Below are 19,950 nucleotides of genomic sequence, written 5' to 3'. Positions count from 1 at the left end.
CAGTCTTGTGGGATTTGTGCTCGGGCTAAGCCTTGCTGTTCTCGTGCCAGTGGTTTGCTTTTGCCTTTGCCTGTCCCGAAAAGGCCTTGGATGCACATTTCCATGGATTTTATTTCGGATCTGCCAGTATCTCAGAAAATGTCTGTCATCTGGGTGGTGTGTGATCGTTTTTCCAAGATGGTCCATTTGGTGCCCTTGCCTAAGCTGCCTTCCTCCTCCGATTTGGTTCCTCTATTTTTTCAGAATGTGGTTCGCTTGCACAGAATTCCTAAAAATATTGTGTCTGATAGAGGATCCCAGTTTGTGTCCAGGTTTTGGCGAACTTTTTGTGCTAAGATGGGCATTGATTTGTCTTTTTCGTCGGCCTTCCATCCTCAGACTAATGGCCAAACCGAGCGAACTAATCAGACGTTGGAGACTTATTTGAGATGTTTTGTTTCTGCTGATCAGGATGATTGGGTGACTTTTTTGCCATTGGCCGAGTTTGCCCTTAATAATCGGGCTAGTTCTGCTACCTTGGTTTCGCCTTTTTTCTGCAATTCTGGTTTCCATCCTTGTTTTTCCTCGGGTCAGGTTGAGTCTTCTGACTGTCCTGGGGTGGATTCTGTGGTGGATAGGTTGCAGCAGATTTGGAGCCATGTGGTGGACAATCTGAAATTGTCACAGGAGAGGGCTCAGCGCTTTGCCAACCGCCGCCGCGGTGTGGGTCCCCGACTTCGTGTTGGGGATTTGGTGTGGCTGTCTTCTCGGTATGTTCCTATGAAGGTCTCATCTCCTAAGTTTAAGCCTCGCTTCATCGGTCCTTATAAGATCTTGGAAATCCTTAACCCGGTGTCTTTTCGTTTGGATCTCCCGGCATCGTTTGCCATCCATAATGTGTTCCATAGGTCTTTGTTGCGGAGGTATGTGGTACCTGTGGTTCCTTCTGTTGAGCCTCCTGCTCCGGTGCTGGTCGAGGGCGAATTGGAGTACGTGGTGGAGAAGATTTTGGATTCTCGTATCTCTAGACGGAGACTTCAGTATCTGGTTAAGTGGAAGGGCTATGGTCAGGAGGATAATTCCTGGGTTGTCGCCTCTGATGTTCATGCGGCCGATTTGGTTCGCGCCTTCCACGCAGCTCGTCCTGATCGCCCTGGGGGTCGTGATGAGGGTTTGGTGACCCCTCCTCAAGGGGGGGTACTGTTGTGAACTCTATTTTTGGGCTCCCTCTAGTTGTCACAAGCGGTACTGGGTAGTGTTGTCTTACTGCAGGTTGCTTCATCAGCTGGTTCGTTATCCTTGGTTGGTTTCCTATTTAGCCCACCTGGATACTCAGTTCCTTGCCTGCTATCAATGTATTCAGTGCTCTTCAGATTCCTTGTGATTACCTTGCTCCCAGCCTCTCCAAGACAAGCTAAGTTTTTGTCCGTTCATTTTTTGATTATCAGCATTCATCATGTTTCTTGTCCAGCTTGCTAGGATGTGATCTCCTCGCTTGCTGGTTGCTCTAGGGGACTGAGTTTCTCCCCCCACACCGTTAGTTGGTGCGGGGGTTCTTGAATCTCAGTGTGGATATTTTGTAAGGGTTTTTTACTGACCGCACAGACCCCTTTACTATTTTCTGTTATCTAGTATTAGTGGGCCTCATTTGCTGATTCTGTTTTCACCCCTGTGTATGTGCCTTCCTCTTACCTCACCGTTATTATTTGTTGGGGGCTTCTATATCTTTGGGGATTATTTCTCTAGAGGCAAGAGAGGTCTTTCTTTCTCTCCAGGGGTAGTTAGTTCCTCAGGCTGGCTCGAGACGTCTAGGAATTTTTTAGGCACGTTCACCGGCTACTTCTAGTGTGTTTGGATAGGTTCAGATTTGCGGTCAGTCCAGTTTGCCACCTCCTTAGAGCTTGTCCTATGTTTGTTACTTAGCTGGAGTAATTCGTGATCCTCAACCACTAAGGATCATAACAGGATGCCCTCTCTAGGAGTTTTTTGCCTGATTCTCCTGGAGTCCTTGAGCCGGTCGGCATTCTAATTGAAGGGGTGATTCTGTCTGCCATCTCCACTGATTTGCGGCGGGCGCTTCAGGAATTTCAGGCTGATAAACCTGACCGCTGTCCTGTGGGGAAGCTGTTTGTTCCTGATAGATGGACAAGTAAGGTAATTTCTGAGGTCCATTGTTCTGTGTTGGCCGGTCATCCTGGGATTTTTGGTACCAGAGATTTGGTTGCTAGGTCCTTTTGGTGGCCTTCCTTGTCGTGGGATGTGCGTTCTTTTGGGCAGTCCTGTGGGACTTGTGCCCGGGCTAAGCCTTGCTGTTCCCGCGCTAGTGGGTTGCTTTTGCCTTTGCCTGTCCCGGAGAAGCCTTGGACGCATATTTCCATGGATTTTATTTTGGATCTTCCTGTGTCCCAGAGGATGTCTGTTATCTGGGTGGTTTGTGACCGGTTCTCTAAAATGGTCCATTTGGTACCTTTGCCTAAATTGCCTTCCTCCTCTGATTTGGTTCCATTATTTTTTCAGCATGTGGTTCGTTTGTATGGCATTCCAGAGAATATTGTGTCTGACAGAGGTTCCCAGTTTGTTTCCAGGTGTTGGCGGGCCTTTTGGCTAAGATGGGCATTAATTTGTCTTTTTCTTCGGCGTTCCATCCTCAGACAAATGGCCAAACTGAGCGAATTAATCAAACTTTGGAAACCTATTTGAGATGCTTTGTGTCTGCTGATCAGGATGATTGGGTGGCTTTCTTGCCGTTGGCCGAGTTTGCCCTTAATAATCGGGCCAGTTCGGCTACTTTGGTTTCGCCTTTCTTTTGTAATTTTGGTTTCCATCCTCGTTTTTCTTCAGGGCAGGTTGAGCCTTCTTATTGTCCTGGTGTGGATTCTGTGATGGACAGGTTGCAGAAGATTTGGACTCATGTGGTAGACAATTTGACATTGTCCCAGGAAAAGGCTCAGCGTTTTGCTAACCGCCGTCGGTGTGTTGGTCCTCGGCTTCGTGTGGGGGATTTGGTCTGGTTATCCTCCCGTCAAGTTCCTATGAAGGTTTCTTCCCCTAAGTTCAAGCCTCGGTTTATTGGTCCTTATAAGATTTCTGAGATTATCAATCCAGTGTCTTTTCGTTTGGCCCTTCCAGCCTCTTTTGCCATCCACAATGTTTTCCATAGATCTTTGTTGCGGAGATATGTGGTACCCGTTGTTCCATCTGTTGATCCTCCTGCCCCGGTGTTGGTTGAGGGGGAGTTGGAATATGTGGATGAGAAAATTTTGGATTCTCGTTTTTCAAGGCGGAGGCTTCAGTATCTTGTCAAGTGGAAGGGTTATGGCCAGGAGGATAATTCTTGGGTGGTTGCCTCCAATGTCCATGCCGCCGATTTGGTTCGTGCTTTCCATTTGGGTCGTCCTGATCGGCCTGGGGGCTCTGGTGAGGGTTCGGTGACCCCTCCTCAAGGGGGGGGTACTGTTGTGAATTCCGCTCTTGGGCTCCCTCCGGTGGTTATAAGTAGCATTTTTGTGAATTCTGCTCTTGGACTCCCTCCTGTGGTTTTGAGTGGTATGGCTGCTTCTTGGATTTAGCATCAGCAGCTGTTCTCACTGATCGTCTTTCTGGTTCCGCTATATTAGTCTGGCCTTATTCCTAATTCAATGCCAGTTGACAATTGTTGAGCTTGGAGTCATGGCTCTCTGAGGATTTCCCTGCCACTCTGACCATTTCAGCAAAGCTAAGTCCTTGCTTGTCTTTTTGCAGTTCACTTGTTGTGGACTTTGTTGTTTGGCATTTTCTATGTTTTGCTCATTTGTCCAGCTTATCAGTATGGATCTATTTAACTAAGCTGGAAGCTCTGGGCAGCAGAGTTTGCCCTCCACACCTTTAGTCAGGTGTGGAGATTTTTGCATTTCTCTGCGGTGGACTTTTTCTAGTTTTTATTACTGACCGCACAGTTTTCTGTTCTGTACTAATTCTGTCTAGCTAGTAGTGGCCTCCTTTGCTAAATCTTGTTTCATACTACGTATGTCATTTCCTTCTCCTCTCACAGTCATTATTTGTGGGGGGCTGTCCTATCCTTTGGGGATTTTCTCTGAGGCAAGATAGCTTTCCTGTTTCTACCTTTAGGGGTAGCTAGTTCTCTGGCTGTGACGAGGTGTCCAGGGAGTAACAGGAACATCCCACGGCTACTGCTAGTGTCTGTGTTAAGATTAGGAACTGCGGTCGGTATAGTTACCACCTGCTCAGAGCTAGTCGCATGTCGCTCCTTAATCCCCAGACCATAACATATGATGTACTATCCCGTCGAGGGTCAGATAGGCCCAGGTCACCTCAACGGGATAGTACGTCTAAGGTCAGAGAGGGGTTAATCTTTTCCTTTTGTTAGCCAGTCTCAAGATATGGAATTTTCTTTGCTACTCTGCCCTGAAGGCCAGCATCCCGGAGCCGCTTCTTCCCTGTAGACATTGACACTGGCGTTTTGTGTGTACTATTTAATGAAGCTGCCAGTTGAGGACCTGTAAGGCGTTGATTTCTCAAACTGCAGACTCTAATGTACTTGTCTTGTTGCTCAGTTGTGCAACAGGGCCTCCCACTTCTCTTTCTACTCTGGTTAAGAGGCTGTTTGTGCTCTCCTCTGAAGGGAGTAGTACACACCGTTGTAGGAAATCTTCAGTTTCTTGGCAATTTCTCGCATGGAATAGCCTTCATTTCTAAGAACAAGAATAGACTGTTGATTTTCACATGAAAGTTTTTTTTTCTGGACATTTTGGGAGTTTAATGGAACCAGCAAATGTAATTCTTCAGATTCTCAACTAGCTCAAAGGAAGGTCAGGTTTACAGCTTCTCTAATTAGCCAAACTCTTTTCAGCTGTGCTAACATACTTGCACAAGGGTTTTCAAGGGTATTCTAACCATCCATTAGCCTTCCTACACAGTTAGCAAACACAAAGTACCATAAGAACACTGGAGTGATGGTTGTTGGAAATGGGCCTCTATACACCTATGAAGATATTGCATTACAAACCAGATGTTTGCAGCTAGAATAGTTATTTACCACATTAACAATGTATAGAGTGCATTTCTGAATCAGTTAATGTTAGCTTCATTGGAAAAAAGTGTGCTTTTGCAGCGCCCCAGAGTCCTGGTTGCTGCAGTAATGTTGTTCTCCCACCAGGGGGAGCAATATTACGTCTGGAGGCAATAAAGGAGATCTCCTGTCCAGGTATCACAGACACACCACACACTTCACACTCCAGCCACCAGGGGGAGCAAAGGTTCTATCTATTAGGCCACTCCTCACAGTTAGGTAAAACTGGGAGTTGGAGGGAAAGTTAGTCAGAAAGTTCCTGGCTGGAGACTGAGAGAGAAAGGTCTCCAGGCCGAGCTGTCTGGAGTGATCTCCAGCAGATCCAGACTACGGTCTGAGCAGGACGAGAGGTACACGGAGCTGCACCTGCACCCCATGCGGCAGCATCCAAAGGAAGAGACATTAAAAGGAAGCGTGTTCTAGTGAGTGAGAAACGAAGGCATAGCAACAAGTGGATACCAGAGAGGATAGTAGACGTGAGGAGCTGCATCCTTCTGGTACGCGTTCCGGTAGCCAGGATACTGAGGGAGTAAAGTGCTCTAGGCCATTGCATCAGAGACTGGCAGGACAGTCAATTCCAAGTTGGTTGCCCGACCTAAAATACCTAAGAAGACAGGTGGCAACTTGTGGGGGTCGGGGCGTCTCTAGGGTCCCTATAAACAAGCCTCAGGCCATCAGTCATACGGGTTTTGTTCTATCCGACCACGGGGAACAGAGAGAGGAGTAATAACAGTGAGGACTTCATTAGAGCTTAAAGCAAGTGAGGACCTACTGTGTTACTGTGCGCATAGGAAGGCTATTGCATTCCACCTGGACAAGGAGACTCTGGATTTGCCTTCAGACTGGCCAGACTCTGCCTACCCCGTGATTCCGGTGCCCTGGACTATGGACACTGAAGCCTTCAGTAAAAGGTAAAGAGACTGCAACCTTGTGTCCTCGTTATTCACCACGCCTTACACCATCACCATCTACACTTCTGGGAAGCCCTGGGGATACACTTCACCTGTGGGAAGGTATACCATCTTGCTGCCATAACATCACCCCAGCGGATCCCTAAGCAGCGTTGGTCACACTGACCGAATACCACAGGTGGCGTCACGAACACCATACAAACTACACCTTTAATTGGACGCCCCTCAAAGGGCCACGGACCGGGTCTGGCCACCGTGACATCCCCAGAACCGAGAAGGACCCGGTGCCGAGTACCCCATTGCCCTTAACGTGGGGGCGATCCGTTTTTCTTTCAAAAATAAGGAAATTTCTAAGTGACCCTAAACTTTTGAACGGTGGAGTATATATGTGTGTGTTACCGACATATATATATATATATATATATATATATATATATATATATATATATATATATATATATATGTAGTGCCCCCACTGCCGCAGGGCCGAGGGGTACCCGGTTGTTATGATCCTAGTGGCTGAGGATCACAAAACGGACTAGCTAAGTTTATGAACATAGAAACGAGCTCTAGGGAGGTGGTAACTGAACTGACCGCAAACCTGATCCTAACCAACACACTAAAGGTAGCTGGTGAACGTGCCTAAAATCCTGGACGTCTCGACGCAGCCTGAGAAACTATCTACTCCTGGAGGGAAAGTAAGACCTCACTTGCCTCAAGAGAAATCACCCCAAAGATATAGGAAGCCCCCAACAAATAATAACGGTGAGGTAAGGGGAAAACACAAACGTAGAAATGAAAACAGATTCAGCAAATGAGGCCCGCTAATACTAGATAGCAGAAGACAGATAGTGAACTGTGCGGTCAGTAAAAAACCCTATGCAAAATATCCACGCTGAGAATACAAGAACCCCCACACCAACTAACGGTGTGAGGGGAGAAACTCAGCCCCCTAGAGCTACCAGCAAGCAAGGAAATCACATATTAGCAAGCTGGACAAGAAAACAAAAATAAACCAAGAAACATATGACCACTGATGGTCAAAAAATGAATCAAGCAAAACTTAGCTTCTCTTGAAGAGACAGATAACGAAGGACTGCAGGAGAGCTCCAAAATAGCACTGAAGACATTGACAGCAGGCAACAACTGAGAGTCCAGGTGAACTAAATAGGAAACCAGCTAACAGATAACGAGACAGCTGATCAGCCTCAGACCTGCAGAATGACACAAAGAACCACCAGAGGGAGCCCAAAGACAGCACTACACAGTACCAGTTGTGACCACAAGAGGGAGCCCAAAAACAGAGTTCACAACAGTACCCCCCCTTGAGGAGGGGTCACCGAACTCTCATCAAAACCCCCAGGGCGATCAGGATGAGCCACATGGAAGGCATGAACCAAATCGGCCACATGAACATCGGAGGCGACAACCCAGGAATTATCCTCCTGACCATAGCCCTTCCACTTAACCAAATACTGAAGCCTCCGTCTAGAAATACGAGAATCCAAGATCTTCTCCACCACGTACTCCAATTCGCCCTCAACCAGCACTGGAGCAGGGGGTTCAACAGAAGGAACCACAGGCACCACATACCTCCGCAACAAAGACCTATGGAACACGTTATGAATAGCAAACGACGCTGGGAGGTCCAAACGAAATGACACTGGGTTAAGGATTTCCAAAATATTATAAGGACCGATGAAGCGAGGCTTGAATTTAGGAGAGGAAACCTTCATAGGAACATACCGAGAAGACAGCCACACCAAATCCCCAACAAGAAGTCGGGGACCCACACCGCGACGGCGGTTGGCAAAGCGCTGAGCCATCTCCTGTGACAACTTCAAATTGTCCACCACATAGTTCCAAATCTGTTGCAACCTATCCACCACAGAATCCACCCCAGGACAGTCGGAAGGCTCAACCTGACCCGAGGAAAAACGAGGATGAAAACCAGAATTGCAGAAAAAAGGCGAAACCAAAGTAGCAGAACTAGCCCGATTATTAAGGGCAAACTCGGCCAATGGCAAAAAAGTCACCCAATCATCCTGATCAGCAGAAACAAAACATCTCAAATAAGTTTCCAAGGTCTGATTAGTTCGCTCGGTTTGGCCATTCATCTGAGGATGGAAGGCCGACGAAAAATACAAATCAATGCCCATCTTAGCACAAAAGATCCACCAAAATCTGGACACAAACTGGGATCCTCTGTCAGACACAATATTCTCAGGGATGCCGTGCAAGCGAACCACATTCTGAAAAAATAGAGGAACCAAATCGGAGGAGGAAGGCAACTTAGGCAAGGACACCAAATGGACCATTTTGGAAAAACGATCACACACCACCCAGATGACAGACATTCTCTGAGAGACTGGAAGATCCGAAATGAAATCCATGGAAATGTGCGTCCAAGGCCTCTTCAGGACAGGCAAAGGCAAAAGCAAACAGCTGGCACGAGAACAGCAAGGCTTAGCCCGAGCACAAATCCCACAGGACTGCACAAAGGAACGCACATCCCGCGACAAGGAAGGCCACCAGAAGGACCTAGCCACCAAATCTCTGGTACCAAAAATCCCAGGATGGCCTGCCAACACCGAAGAATGAACCTCGGAAATAACTCTGCTGGACCATCTATCTGGGACAAACAGTCTCTCTGGTGGGCAACGGTCAGGTCTATCCGCCTGAAATTTCTGCAGCACTCGTCGCAAATCTGGGGAAATGGCAGACAAAATCACTCCCTCTCTGAGGATACCAGCCGGCTCTGAAACTCCCGGAGAGTCAGGCACAAAACTCCTAGAAAGAGCATCAGCCTTCACGTTCTTCGAACCAGGCAGGTACGAGACCACGAAATCGAAACGGGAGAAAAACAACGACCAACGAGCCTGTCTAGGATTCAGCCACTTGGCAGACTCGAGATAAATCAGATTTTTGTGATCAGTTAAGACCACTACACGATGCTTAGCTCCCTCGAGCCAATGTCGCCACTCCTCAAATGCCCACTTCATAGCCAACAATTCCCGATTACCAACATCATAATTCCGCTCGGCAGGCAAAAACTTTCTTGTAAAGAAAGCACAAGGCTTCATCACAGAGCAATCAGAGCTTCTCTGCGACAAAACAGCCCCTGCTCCAATCTCAGAAGCATCAACCTCGACCTGAAAAGGAAGAGAGACATCAGGCTGACACAAAACTGGAGCCGAAGAAAACCGGCGCTTCAGCTCCCGAAAGGCTTCCACGGCCGCAGGAGACCAATTAGTCACATCAGAACCCTTCTTGGTCAAATCCGTCAAGGGTTTAACCACGCCAGAAAAATTAGCAATGAAGCGACGGTAAAACTTAGCAAAACCCAAGAACTTCTGAAGACTCTTAACAGATGTAGGCTGAGTCCAGTCATGAATAGCCTGGACCTTGACTGGGTCCATCTCAATAGTAGAAGGAGAAAAAATAAAACCCAAAAAGGAAACCTTCTGTACTCCGAAGAGACATTTTGAGCCCTTCACAAATAAGGCATTAGCACGCAGGACCTGAAATACCATCCTGACCTGCTTCACATGGGACTCCCAGTCCTCAGAAAAGACCAAAATGTCATCCAGATACACAATCATAAATTTATCCAGATATTCTCGGAAGATGTCATGCATGAAGGACTGGAACACAGAAGGAGCATTAGAAAGTCCAAAAGGCATCACCAAGTACTCAAAATGACCTTCGGGCGTATTAAATGCTGTTTTCCATTCATCCCCCTGCTTAATGCGCACAAGGTTATACGCACCACGAAGATCTATCTTGGTGAACCAACTGGACCCCTTAATCCGAGCAAACAGATCAGACAACAATCGCAAAGGATACTGAAATTTGACCGTGATTTTATTTAGAAGACGATAATCTATACAAGGTCTCAGAGAACCATCCTTCTTGGCCACAAAAAAGAATCCTGCACCAAGAGGGGAGGAGGACGGGCGAATATGTCCCTTCTCTAAAGACTCCTTTATATAGCTCCGCATTGCGGCATGTTCTGGTACAGACAAATTAAAAAGTCGTCCCTTAGGGAACTTACTACTAGGAATCAAATTTATAGCACAATCACAATCCCTGTGAGGAGGCAGGGCACCGGATCTGGGCTCATCAAATACATCCTGGTAGTCCGACAAAAACTCAGGGACCTCAGAAGGAGTGGAAGAAGCAATTGATACCAAAGGAGCATCGCCATGAATCCCCTGGCAACCCCAACTTGACACAGACATAGCTTTCCAATCCAGAACTGGATTATGGGCCTGCAGCCATGGCAGACCCAACACGACAACATCATGCAAATTATGCAGCACAAGAAAGCGAATCACCTCCTGATGCACAGGAGTCATGCACATGGTCACTTGAGTCCAATATTGAGGCTTATTCTCAGCCAATGGTGTAGCATCAATTCCCCTCAGTGGAACAGGGAATTCCAAAGGCTCCAGGACAAAACCACAGCGCCTGGCAAACGACAAATCCATCAGATTCAGGGCAGCACCTGAATCCACAAAAGCCATAACCGAGTAGGATGACAAAGAACAAATTAAAGTAACAGACAAAATGAATTTAGGCTGTATAGTACCAATGGTGACAGGTTTAGCGATTTTTTTAACGCGCTTAGAGCATGCTGAGATAACATGAGTTGAATCACCACAGTAAAAGCACAACCCATTTTGACGTCTATGATTTTGCCGCTCAATTCTGGTCAGAACTCGGTCACATTGCATAGACTCAGGTCTCTGTTCAGAAAACACCGCCAGATGGTGTGCAGATTTGCGCTCCCGCAAACGCCGATCAATCTGAATGGCCAAAGCCATTGAGTCATTCAGACTTGCAGGCATGGGGAACCCCACCATAACATTCTTAATGGCTTCAGAAAGACCTTCTCTGAAATTTGCAGCCAGGGCACACTCATTCCATTGAGTAAGCACCGACCATTTCCGAAATTTTTGACAATACACCTCAGCTTCATCCTGGCCCTGAGAAAGAGCCAGCAAGGCCTTTTCTGCCTGGTTCTCAAGATTAGGTTCCTCATAAAGCAGTCCAAGCGCCAGAAAAAACGCATCCACATTCAGCAATGCAGGATCTCCTGGCACCAGAGAGAAGGCCCAATCTTGAGGGTCGCCACGTAACAAGGAGATAACAATTTTAACTTGCTGAGCGGAATCACCAGAGGAACGAGGTCTCAAAGATAGAAATAATTTACAATTATTCTTAAAATTCAGAAACCTAGATCTATCTCCAGAAAACAACTCAGGAATAGGTATTTTTGGCTCTGACATAGGGCTATGAACAACAAAATCCTGAATGCTTTGCACCCTTGCAGCAAGACGATCCACACTAGAAGTCAGACTCTGAATATCCATGTCTGCAGCTGAACACAAAACCACCCAGAGATTAAGGGGATGAGAGAAGCTGGACAGACTGCAGCAAAGATAGTGAGGAAGAAAAAAAAAAAAAAAAAAAAAATTGTACTCAGGGCTTCTCTTATCCCACTTCTGCGATGCATTAAACACTTGTTGTCATGCTGTACTGTTATGATCCTAGTGGCTGAGGATCACAAAACGGACTAGCTAAGTTTATGAACATAGAAACGAGCTCTAGGGAGGTGGTAACTGAACTGACCGCAAACCTGATCCTAACCAACACACTAAAGGAAGCCGGTGAACGTGCCTAAAATCCTGGACGTCTCGACGCAGCCTGAGAAACTATCTACTCCTGGAGGGAAAGTAAGACCTCACTTGCCTCAAGAGAAATCACCCCAAAGATAAAGGAAGCCCCCAACAAATAATAACGGTGAGGTAAGGGGAAAACACAAACGTAGAAATGAAAACAGATTCAGCCAATGAGGCCCGCTAATACTAGATAGCAGAAGACAGATAGTGAACTGTGCGGTCAGTAAAAAACCCTATGCAAAATATCCACGCTGAGAATACAAGAACCCCCACACCAACTAACGGTGTGAGGGGAGAAACTCAGCCCCCTAGAGCTACCAGCAAGCAAGGAAATCACATATTAGCAAGCTGGACAAGAAAACAAAAATAAACCAAGAAACATATGACCACTGATGGTCAAAAAATGAATCAAGCAAAACTTAGCTTCTCTTGAAGAGACAGATAATGAAGGACTGCAGGAGAGCTCCAAAATAGCACTGAAGACATTGACAGCAGGCAACAACTGAGAGTCCAGGTGAACTAAATAGGAAACCAGCTAACAGATAACGAGACAGCTGATCAGCCTCAGACCTGCAGAATGACACAAAGAACCACCAGAGGGAGCCCAAAGACAGCACTACACAGTACCAGTTGTGACCACAAGAGGGAGCCCAAAAACACAGTTCACAACACCCGGTACCGGGCCTCTGAGTCTCTGCTCTGGGGTTGTCAAGGTGGCTAGACCCGGTCCGTGACCCTGCTGAGGGGCTCGTGGGTGAGCACGACCCGTAGGTACACGGTGGGCCTTGATTCCCTGGGGTTCCATGGGGGCAGGTTCCGGCACCTTCCCTGCAGGAGGCTCGTCCTCTGACGTTCCGGCAGCGGCCTGGAGTGCGACGCACCGCTGGACGCCCCGAGCTATCCAGCCAACCTCCCTCCTCCACCGGGTGTAAGTCACTGCATCTCTGGGCTCCAGGTCGCGACCGTACCTTCCCCCGCAGGGTTCCACCTCTTCCCGATCCACACGGACCTGCAGTGGCTCTCCAATTTCTTGTATAACTCCCCGTCCTTCCCGGGAGTTGAAGAACACCACCACACCCCAGTGTGACGGGGGAACCTCCTCAGCATCCGTCAGGTTGATCTGGACCGCAGGTTGGGGCCTATTCCTCCACGCCGTCATCAGGCGCCGCAGATGTTCTGCCTCCGGCAGGATCCTCAGGCCCTGTGCCTGCAGCTCGCACTCTGCCACGATGGAGGAAGCAGGGGACACCGGAGTTAGGCGGACCTCCTTAGGCTGGCCCAGACGAGCGGTCACACGAGCGTCGGCCTCCCGGTGGCATGCTATCTGCCGGGCCTCGGCTGCAGCCACACACTCCTCAGACGGCGGCCAGTTTGGTCTGCCCACCGGTAGCTCCGTAAGGGCCAGTCCCTGCAACGATGGCGCATCTGGGGCTGTGTCGGGTGGTGCAGCCTCATGCTGGGTCGGGTCGTCCCCACGCAGTGCTCCCGGCGTCGCCATCTTTGCTTCCTCTCCAGTGTCTTCTTCCCGCGGTCTCTTTCGTGGGCGGCCCCATCTCCATGGTCTCCACCCTCCAAAGAGGATGAGAAGGCGGACCTCGGCTGCTGACGGACACGTCCTCAGGATGCAAAAATGTTTAGACTGGGCGGCCATTGTCCTTTGCGCTCTTCAGCTGGTCCACGCCTACTCCACGCCCCTCTTCTTCTCCTGCTCTCTCCTCAGCGCTGTAATGGCGGCTGGTTTTGGCGGCAAATGGCAATCCACAGTCTTTGCAATAAGTCACAGTCCAAGCACAATAAATCACAGTTCCAAGGCACACATGACCTGATTCTTCAGGCTTAAGTAGATCCTGTTCGTGATGCCAAGTTGTAGCGCCCCCACTGCCGCAGGGCCGAGGGGTACCCAGTACCGGGCCTCTGAGTCTCTGCTCTGGGGTTGTCACGGTGGCTAGACCCAGTCCGTGACCCTGCTGAGGGGTGTACAATGAAGGTGGAGGTATGGTGACGATGTTATGATGTGGTGCAGGCCGCAGTAAATAATGAGGACACCAGGTTGCAGTCTCTTTACCTCTTTACTGAAGGCTTCAGGATCCTCAGTCCGGAATACGGTTAACCAGGCTGCGCAAGTCCGGCCGGTCCGATGGCACCTCCAGAGTTCCCTTTGCAGGTGGAAATCTGTGCCTACCTTCTAGCGCTTGTGTGTTGTGGTCCTCCCCTGCTGTGCTTACGGGATAGTCCCCACAACTGTTGTGTCTGTTTCTGAAGTTCCCTCACAACTCGATTATGATGTTCTTCTATCGTCCCCAGATGATATGGCTAGGACGCACCCGTTTGACGGGTAGGCTCGGAGCTCTTCCTGGACCCTAGTGTCGCCCCTCTCCTGTTGTTGCCCCCTATGTCTTCTTAGGTGATTTGGGTGAGACAGCCCGCCTATAACTGACTGTCCTGCCGTAGGTTTGAAGTTAGGCCTGGAGCTCTATACTTCCTAGGCGTTCCGGCCACCGGCTGCGCGCCTCAGTAGGATGTTGCCTGTTGTGAATTCTGCTCTTGGGCTCCCTCCGGTGGTTGTAAGTGGTAGCGCTGCAGTCTCTGAATCGCAGCATTTATCAGGTATGTTCACTTTTTGCAATTCTGACTGGGCTATTTAGTCTTGCTTGACCCTTTAGTCAGTGCCAGTTGTCCATTGTTCCTGGAGGATTCACATCCCTGCCTGGTCTCTCCTGCTTTGCTGTTCATTTCAACAAAGATAAGTTCTGGCCTTGATTTTTGCTGTCCACATGCTGTGGCCTTATTGTTCAGTTCTTTTCCATGTTTTTGTCTTGTCCAGCTTGGTCTGTATAAGGATTTGTTTAGCCAAGCTGGTATCGCTGGAGATGCAGATATACCCTCCATATCTTTAGTTAGCTGTGGAGATTTTGTATTTTCTGTGGTGGATATTTTCTAGTTTTTTAATACTGACTGCATAGTACTCTGTCCTATCCTTTCTATTTAGCTAGAAGTGGCCTCCTTTGCTAAATTCTGATTTCAGTCTGTGTATGTTTTTTCCCTCTCCTCTCACAGTCAATATTTGTGGGGGGCTGTCTATCCTTTGGGGATTTTCTCTGAGGCAAGATAGTTTTCCCTTTTCTATCTCTAGGGGTAATTAGTCCTCTGGCTGTGTCGAGATGTCTAGGGAGTGATAGGTACATTCCACAGCTACTTCTAGTTGCGGTGTTAAGTTCAGGGTCTGCGGTCATGCTGCTCTTAGGCCACCAGATCATAACAGTTGCCTCATCTTACAGCACGACTCCTACTGGTGTTTCTCCTTGTTGTGTTGATCTCGTTTCTCACTCAGCACAATAAACCTCACTTCTTGTCCTTTCTTAGGGCACCGCCGAGATCAGGTGCAGGCACGGTCCCGTAACATTCTCTCAGTTCGCTAGGCCTCTGTCAGGATCCCACCCCTGACAGGGACCCCCCTGAATCTTCCCCTGCAACACCCTCTGCCACAGGATGTTGCCTGGTTCCAACCCAGTCAGCTTCTGTCTAACTTCCTATCCAACCCCCAGTTTTACCAGATTGTGAGGAGTGGCCTAATACATAGTACCCTTAGCTCCCCCTGGAGGCCAGACTGTAAAGTGTATTGGTGTCTGTGATACCTGGTCAGGTGAACTCCTTCAGTGCCATCAGACGTACCATAGCCCCCCTTAGCGGCGGAGCATCAGTACTGCAACGACCAGGACTCTGGGGCGCTGCATATATATATATATATATATATATGTATTCTATATGCATATTTCTAGTCTATCTACTCTATTCTAACCTGTCAGTGTGATTTTTACAGTAGTCGCGTATGAATTGCCTGCTTTTCAGCGGACACGGTATGTAAAAAATGGACAGCACTCGCATGGTGCAAGTGCTGTGCATATTTTTCTCCAATCCATTGACTTGCATTGGCGAGTCTCGTCCAGGATATGCAGCAAATCGCAGCATGCTGCAATTTTTTTCTCAGTCTGATTTCAGCTGAGAAAAAAAATCACAGATGAGATGTCACCCATTGAATAACATTGGTCCAAGTGCAATCCAATTTTTTATCGGATTGCACTCATCCGTATTTCTCGTAAGTTAGTATGAGCCCTTAGGGAGAGATAGGCGGGGTCTCATCCACAAAGCAGTAATGATGTTAGTTTGTGCCAGCATATACTAAACAAAAATTTTTGGAGCTACATAATATTCCTGCGTATCAGCATATAATTTTTTTTTTTTTATTTACAGCTAAATAATATTCGTCAGTTCCAGCATATAGAGTAAACATCCTTTTTAAAAGCTAATTGCTAAATAATATTCCTTGCCTATTGCTGAAATAGCTAATATTTATCAAGCAGTCGTGCGACTGGCACAAATCCTGCTGAGCTATGCAAATGTCATTATTTACCAGTAATTACCCTGAGTCTGCTGTTGGCGTGTCTCATAAAAGCGATATAAGAAATAAAATAAAAATCATATTGGTTAAATAAATAGCGTATCTTTAGCTAGCACTTGTGTGACTGGCACAAAGCCTGCTGAGATACGCAAACTTGACTATTTACTTGTAATTTTCCTGAGTCTTCTTTTGCCGTATGTAATAAAGCTGATATCTGAAAAAAAATACCCACATGCTGCTACATACAGGAAATTTGTACATAACACCTCTGTGAAAAATAAAGCCAGGATTCTTTTTTTTTCATAACGCATTCAATAAGGGATAGGGTGACATTACGGAACGTGGACGTGGATGTGGTGGTACCCACCAAGGCCGCATGACAGATCAGAAGGTGACTGTATCTCGTTCTAGTTTCCTGTCAACATTCGTTCAGTGTGCTACACCACTGCTGAACCCAGACAAGTGCGTGGATGTTGTGGGATGGATGGCAGACAAAGGCTCTAGTGTGTTGACAAGCAGCAGAACCACCAAGTTTTCTACATGGTCAAGTTATAGTAGCCAAGAGGCTGGGCCTCTGAATCCTCAACCGGGTCCTCCTTCCTCCCCCCATCAATAGTCCCAGGAGACATATGACCACAACGCTGGCCACAGAGGAACTGTTTACTTTCCCGTGCAATTATTCAGGCCTCTGGACATGCACCACTAAAGAGAGTCATGAGGAGGTTGAGTGCAGTGATGCCCAAACTTTGAGCACCCACGGTCAGGAGAAAGCCACATTGAGGAGGGTCAATTAAGGTCTGAAGAGGTGGAGGATAATCATGATGCACAGTTGTTATCAGGTCAGCCTAAAATTGCAATCAGGAGGAGGATCAGATTGAGGACTTGGAAGACGACATAGTCAATGATGAGGCCACTGATCCAACTTGGCACGGTGGCGTGCCTAGCAAGCACAGCAGTGCAGAGAGGGATGGATCCGTAGCATGGAAACAGGCATGAAAAGGTAGTGGTTGACCAGAGGGAGAACTCGGGCAACTGGTCGACAGGGCCCCCCCACTTGGCTAGATAACAGGCCAAGGGTGTGTTGTTCCCCTGTATGGTAGTTGTTTTCTGAAAGTACTTCAGACAAAGCAACTTTAATTTGCAGCATCTGCCATACCAAGATGAGAATAGGCAAGAACACTGCCAACCTGGGCACCACCAGCATGCAGAAGCACATGGCAGCCAAGCACCCCAATAGGTGGGCGAAATGCCTAGGTACTATATCTGTGTCTGAGGGTGAAACCAGTGCTCCTTCCCCTGTGTTACGGCCTTCCCAATTTGCTGCTCAGGAAGAAGACTTTGATGCCTGCGGTTGCACAGACACTACAGTCAGCAACCATGTCCAGTTCATGGTCCCAACGCAGCGTTCAGTTGTTCCTGCCCCAGACATTTAACAATAAGCAGAAATATCCACCCACCCACAGGCTTAAACGCTAAACAACCACATTGCCAGATTGCTAGCCCTGGAATGGTTGCCATTTCTGCTTGTGGGAATTGAGTCTTTCCGTGTCCTCTTGACGGTGGCAGCCCCACAGTACTCGATTCCCAGCTGACACTATTTTCTCGGTGTCCGTTCCCATTTTATGTACCGCTTACCGAGTAGCTGCATCGGGAACTCGGATACCTGGAGTGCTCCTGATAATCAGCTGTTCGGCTCCGCAGCTGCATGTGTCGCAGCTGTTTGATAGTCACAATACATGCATGGATAGCCTGTTTGTTTGGCTATGCATGCATATGTTGTGACTGTCATATAGCCGTGACACATGCAGCTGCGGCGCCGAATAGCTGATTATCGGGAGCGCTTTAATTATCGAGGTTCCCAATGCAGCTATTCCGTAAGTGCTATAGCTATTCGTATATGGAGTTATCCTGAAGCTATTTGCTCATCCTTAAGAAGCACGTGTTACACAATATCAGCCGTGCTCTGGCCAACGCAGTCACAGGTAAGATCCACCTAACCACAGACATGTGGACAAGTTCTTGTGGACAGGGACGCTACATTTTCCTGATGGCACACTGGGTGAACCTGGTGGGAGTCTGGGACAGAGTCAGAGGCTGGGACATCACACATCTTACCCACACCAAGAATAGCAGGCACATCTTCCATCACGGTTTCAATCTCCTCGTATTCCAGTTCCTGTCTCTCCTACTCATCCTCAGCAGAACTACCTTCTTTATCACTCCAGCTGGGAGATCTGCAGCACTGCCTGGCGAAGCGGCAGCATGCTCTGCTGAAGCTCATCTGTTTAGGTGATAAAGCTCACAACCCAGCAGAGTTGTTGAAAGGGATAAAATACCAGACCAATCAGTGGCTCTCCCCGCTGAACCTCCAACCAGGTCTGGCTGTGTGCAATAATGGGCATAAATTGGTGGCTGCTTTAAAGCTCGGGAATCTAGTACACATTCCATGCATTGCCCACGTGCTGAACTTGATTGTACAGCAGTTTTTAAAACATACCCTGACTTGCCGGACCTATTTGCCAAGGTACGCCGTGTCAGCGCCCATTTCCAAAAGTCATCTCAGACTTTCACCAGTCGGGCTTCACTGCAGCAGCGCTTTAATTTGCCTCGTCACCAACTGATTTGTGACCTGCCCTGTTGTGAACTCTGTTTCCGGGCTCCCTCCTGTGGTCATGAGTGGTACTGTGTGAGTTCTCTCTTTGGGCTCCTCCTGGTGGCTCTTTTTGTTATTTTGCAGGTTTCTGGCAGGATCAGCTGTCTCATCATCTGCTAGTTAGGTTTCCTATTTAATCCACCTGGTCCTTCATTCCTTGCCTGTTGCCGTTGTATTCAGTGCTATTCTGATTGCTCCTGTCTACATCCATTATCAGTCTCTCCAAGAGAAGCTAAGTTCTGTTTGCTTATTTTTGCTCATCTGTGTTCAAGATGTTTCCTAGTATATGATGAGTTTTTGTCCAGCTTGCTAATATGTGATTTCCCTGCTTGCTGGTGCTCTGGGGTGCTGAGTTGCTCCCCCCACATCGTTAGTTGGTGTGGGGGTTCTCGCATTCTCTGCGTGGATATTTTTGCATAGGGTTTTTTACTGACCGCACAGATCCCTTGCTATTTTCTGCTATCTAGCGTTAGCGGGCCTCATTTGCTTAACCTGTTTCATCTCTGCGTTTGTCTTTTCCTCTTAACTCACCGTTATTATTTGTGGGGGGCATCTATATCTCTGGGGGATTTCTCTGAGGCAAGTGAGGTCTTTACTTTCTCTTTAGGGGTAGTCAGTTTCTCAGGCCGTGAAGAGACGTCTAGGATTTCAGGAAACGTTCCACGGCTGCCTATAGTGTGTGCGGTTAGGATCAGGTTTGCGGTTAGTCCAGGTACCACATCCCCAGTGCTCGTCCTATTATTTTCTACTTAGCTGGTTAGATTTGTGATCCTAAGCCACTAGGATCATAACAGTGCAACAGGCCAAAAGTGTTAAATGCATCGCAAAAGTGGGATAAGAGAAATCCTGAGTTCAATTTTTTTTTCTGCTCTGCAGTCTGTCCTGCTTCTCTCCTCCCCTTAATCTCTGGGTGGCTTTGAGTTCAGCTGCAGACATGGATATTCAGAGTCTGTCTTCTAGTGTGGATCATCTTGCTGCAAGGGTGCAAAGCATTCAGGATTTTGATGTTCACAGTCCTATGTCTGAGCCAAAAGTACCTATTCCTGAGTTTTTTTCTGGAGATAGATCTAGGTTTCTGAATTTTAAGAATAATTGTAAATTATTTCTTTCTTTGAGACCTCGTTCCTCTGGTGATTCCGCTCAGCAAGTTAGAATTGTTATCTCTCTGTTACGCGGCGACCCTCAAGATTGGGCCTTCTCCCTGGCGCCAGGAGATCCTGCATTGCTGAATGTGGATGCGTTTTTTCTGGCGCTTG

The sequence above is a fragment of the Ranitomeya variabilis genome, chromosome 7, assembly GCF_051348905.1.
Source record: "Ranitomeya variabilis isolate aRanVar5 chromosome 7, aRanVar5.hap1, whole genome shotgun sequence".
NCBI classification, from domain to species: domain Eukaryota; kingdom Metazoa; phylum Chordata; class Amphibia; order Anura; family Dendrobatidae; genus Ranitomeya; species Ranitomeya variabilis.
The sequence above is the reverse complement of the archived record's forward strand: the minus strand, read 5'-3'. Positions refer to the sequence as shown.